Consider the following 5,060-nt stretch of genomic DNA (forward strand, 5'->3'; position numbering starts at 1 on the left):
TTTACATACCTCAAACCCCGCCAGCAAACTCCTGACGGCATTATGCAATCCGCTTTCAGCGGACGAAATTCTTCCAATAACCGTACTCATCAATGCACGGTGATCTTCTGAGATGGACGCCCTCTCAAGCAGATCCTTCAGCTCCCCCGGCCGAACACTAGTCGGCGCCGAACACTTCGGCTCTGCCGGGCTCGGGGATACCCTCTATGATGACACTTCAGGCTCGTCCGCCCTATCCGATGGCGCAGCGGATGGAGGCGTCTCGGTCTCCACCATCTCCGGACGAAGATCCCCCGAAGATGAGCTCATCTGAGAAGGTCGGAGATCCGAACTACAAGGTAAAAATTTGGTTATCCTCAGAAGCACAAATAGGGATGTCTCTTATTACCGAGCTCTCTTTTTTCTACTTACGGCTCGCTGGAGGGCTGATGCTTTGGGGGACAACTGTGCGGCTGGGGCCTCCCCGGACGCAGGACCCTCTGGTGAAGACTTCTTCCCCCGCTTAGGGGCTTTGGCCTCCGGGTCTCCAGAGGCGGTCCTCTTCTCCCCTTGGAGGGAGGGATTCTCGATCCCCCCTTTTTCAAGAGCCTCCTTGGTCGAGGCGGTAGCTCCCTTATTTTCCCCTCCGCCTTCTACTAAAGGCGCAACTTCTAGCATCTGGACCAGCACGGGATCCGGCGCGGTCTCTAGGAGGGGGGCCGGACACCGTATCATCTTTGCTTGTGTTATCCACTCCTGTTGAAGGATAACGGGTTAAAGGGCGAATTGTAGAAAGGCAAACAGACGGTACGTCTGGACACTGAGCTACTTACTTGAGTATCCGGGCGATTGCAGCTTAGGCCAGCGTCCTTGGTCAATTTCGGAGACACCGCCCGTGATCCGAAGAACAACTCGTACATCTCCACGGGTGTCGTACCCACAAAATATTGGAGAATCTGTGGTCCCTCCGGATTGAACTCCCACAGCCGGAGAGGACGGCGTTTGCAGGGCAGGAGACGCCTAATCAGCATAACCTGCATCACCATGACCAGATCAATCTCCCTCGCCTGGAGGTCTCGAATCTGGCCCTGCAATAGGGGCACGTCTTTTGACGGCCCCCAGTTGAGCCCTTGGTTGACCCACGACATCAACCGTCGAGGAGGTCCCGAGCGGAATACGGGTGGCGGCTTCTGCCTGCTGCCCTTCGGAGCGGTGATATAGAACCACTCCTGCTGCCACAAGCCGAGCTCCTCTTGGAAGGAGCCCTCGGGCCACGGGGCATCGGCCCTCCTGCTTACGGCCGCCCCGCCGCACTCTGCTTGACGCCCCCCGATCATTTTCGGCTCCACATTGAAGGTCTTCAGCCACAGGCCGAAGTGGTGGGTGACGCGGAGGAAGGCTTCGCAGACAACAATAAACGCAGAAATATGGAGGATAGACTCCGGAGCCAGGTCATGGAATTCCAACACATAGTAGAACATGAGCCCTCTCACAAAAGGATCCATCGGGAAGCCTAAACCCCGACGGAGGAGGGATACAAAGACGACATACTCGCTGGGCTCGGGGGTGGGGATGGCCTGCCCTTCGGCGGGCAGCCTGTGCGAAATCTCGTAGGACAGGTACCTGGCCTCCTGCAGCTTTAGCACGTCTTCCTCCATGACGGAGGAGGGCATCCACCGGCCCTGAAGGCAGGAATCGGACATTGTTGAAGGTCCGAAGTGCTCGAATCTGGGGCTCCGGGTGTTGGAACTTGGAGCATGGAGAGGATTTGATGGAGGATTGAAGAAAAGAAACGAGCCTTGGTCCTATTATAAGGAGGGAGATTACCAAGAGCCGTCTCCGTGACCGTTCGGGACTCACCTTCGATAGAGGGGGCGTGGCGACGGGCGCGGTTGGGTTACCCACGTCCGTATTGATGAGAATCCCGGAATAAGGGGAACACGATCTCTGCTTCGTGCCAAGGGAACCGCTTCGCTAAACGCGCTGAGGTGGTATAATAAAAAACTATTCAAGTAAAGGCTTGGTAGTGGCGTGACGTCATGCTACAAGATACGTCAGCAGATTGAACTTGTGTACATAATATTCTCTCTATGATGGAATGTGGAAATTATTTTGCAGAGCCAGACACTATCCTGGTGTTCACAATCTTCTATGGATTATTCGGAGGAGGAACCCGCCTTGCAATGCCGAACAATATGCGCGCCGGACTCATCGTCATTGAAGCCTGGTTCAGGTTCTACTGAGGGAGTCCTGGACTAGGGGGTGTCTGGACAGCCGGACTATCATCATCATCCGGACTCCAAGACTACGAAGATACAAGATTGAAGACTTCGTCCCGTGTCCGGATGGGACTTTCCTTGGCGTGGAAGGCAAGCTTGGCGATACGGATGTGTAGATCTCCTACCATTGTAACGGACTCTGTGTAACCCTAGCCCTCTCCAGTGTCTATATAAACCGGAGGGCTTTAGTCCGTAGGACACACAACCATTACAACAATCATACCATAGGCTAGCTTCTAGGGTTTAGCCTCCTTGATCTCGTGGTAGATCCACTCTTGTACTACCCATATCATCAATATCAATCAAGCAGGAGTAGGGTTTTACCTCCATCGAGAGGGCCCGAACCTGGGTAAAAACATCGTGTCCCTTGTCTCCTGTTACCATCCGCCTAGACGCACAGTTCGGGACCCCCTACCCGAGATCCGCCGGTTTTGACACCGACAATGACGAGATACCACTTTGTGTTCGATGATGATTATGATGATGACATGATTTGATGAGACTAATTGTATGTATATGCTATGATTACATTTGTATGTGTATGATATGCTAAAGATTATTGTATAAAGCCTATTCAAATACAAAACAAATACAAAACAAATATGCAAGGAAAAAACTAATAAAACTAGTAGTAGCGAGGGGGGAAAATTTAGCAGTAGCGCCGCCTTACCAGTAGCGCTTCCCTGTAAACAGCGCTGCAGATAATATCAGCAGCGCTCTTTTCTAAAGAGCGCTATAGCTATTCATGTATAGCAGTAGCGTGGGACAACAGGCGCTACTGCTATATGTTAGCTGTAGCGCCTTATTAGTAGCGCCAGTCCCCGCGCTACTGAGAGGCCCAAAACCCGCGCTGCTGCTAGGCTTTTCCCTAGTAGTGGTAGAGAGGGATCAGACCCTTTCCACTCTCACCACCATAGCCCTCGTGAGGCTGTTCATCCGCTGTACTTGTTCATCCTCAGCCCCTCGTGAGGCCAATCCACCACAAAGTAGGAGTAGGGTTTTACACCACAAGGTGGCCTGAACCTGGGTAAACTACTGTGTTCATCTTCTTCCCTCCTCTCATGAACCTGGCGAGGCTAGGCAGTAGGGAGGCAAGCTAGAGGCTAGAGAGGTTGAGATCTTCGCACAAGCCCCAGAGTTTGAACCCTCTCGGGTCTGCGGAGCCCTGAATCCGACAAACACATTAATGCTTTATGTAAAAGTGGTAGCCCTACTTGTGCTTAAACGATGAGTATGACCTATGATCAAATGTTCTCATTTGACTCCTAAGTCAATATACTTATGTATAGATGACCTAGTCATCGTCAATTTCTTGATAGATGGTATAATTGGTTGTGCATGCTTGACACATATTTCTTTTGCTATCTTATTGTGTGAGCATGTTGGAATGCATGTTTTCTTCATTCAAGGACATCCATTTGTTGTTTTGTTTGTTTTGGTTTTTCTGACCAAGAATGCCTAAGCACCTCCTCTAGCTATCTATTCTTTCTTGTCTCAAATTCTATTATTGCTATATCAAAAAATTGAACACGGTCATTTTCGGACCCTCAGGGTGAGGAGCACTCGGAACCACCGATTTGATTATGGCTGACCTCCAAAACCCTCTAAGTGATTTTCGGTTGGACCAATTCACTCACACTCGATCGTGTGTGTATAATCAGCACACCAGCTCCTGTGTGTTAAAACAGACGGCTCATCATACAAATACAAGGCCACCTTATCCGCTGTGCCCGCGGTCATGACTTCGAACGACCGTCCAATATATTTTTATCGTTTGTTTTCATTCTTATACACGCCAACAGGTGAGCCCAATAGTAGTGAGCTAATGTGATGCAACACTAGAGGTGCCATGTCGAGCGTTAACTGGTCAACTAGTCGTGTCTTCAGCAAATACAGAGCTATACTGTGAGCCCATGCTTGTATAATAGCCAAAAACCGTGCGTGTGTGTATAATCACCACACGAGCTCATTTGTGTTAAAACAGACGGCTCAGCATACAAATACAAGGCCACCTTATCCGTTGTGCCCACGGTCATGACTTCGAACGACCGTCCAATATTTTTTTATCATTTGTTTTCATTCTTATACACACCGACAGGTGGGCCCAATAGTAGTGAGCTAATGTGATGCAATACTAGATGTGCCACGTCGAGCGTTAACTGGTCAACTAGTCATGCCTTCAGCAAATATAGAGCTATACGGTGAGCACGTGCTTGTATAATAACCAAAAAATGTGAATGGTGACCGTAATGAGTGGATTCCGAAGTCCAATGTACGTATCATGCTTTTGCTTCAAATACAATGATGGTCATTGTATGTATCGCGAGAAAAAGATGAAACATGTGTGAATGTGCTCGGCGCGTACTTTTAGAGGACCTGGAGATAGTTTGTGTGTGTACGTGAAAGGGGAGTAGAGGGTGTATGCGATGGAGAGAGAGAGATACCCTTCGTTTCTCTTTATTATGAATAAATTTATATATAGTATAAAAATATAAAAATTCACAGTGCGGAATAAATATCATTGGGGGCACCATGCAATGCAAACTAACGTTCATACTCCTCCATATAACTTTGTATGTTGTATATATGTAGAAATTCTAAAATAATTTTTTGGGCACACTTTGTGTGTTTTTATTCAAAAGGAATGTTGTATGCGAAATAAACGTGAAGAGAGAGATTTTTAGATCAATGGGGTACGTGATGTAACATGTGTGAATGTGTAGTTGATGTATTTGGTAGGTCCTAGAGAGGTATGTGTATGTATTACGTATCTGAGAGAGGAATGGATAGAGGGGACGGCGG

This window comes from Triticum dicoccoides, chromosome 1B (genome assembly GCF_002162155.2).
Source record: "Triticum dicoccoides isolate Atlit2015 ecotype Zavitan chromosome 1B, WEW_v2.0, whole genome shotgun sequence".
Taxonomy (NCBI): Eukaryota; Viridiplantae; Streptophyta; class Magnoliopsida; order Poales; family Poaceae; genus Triticum; species Triticum dicoccoides.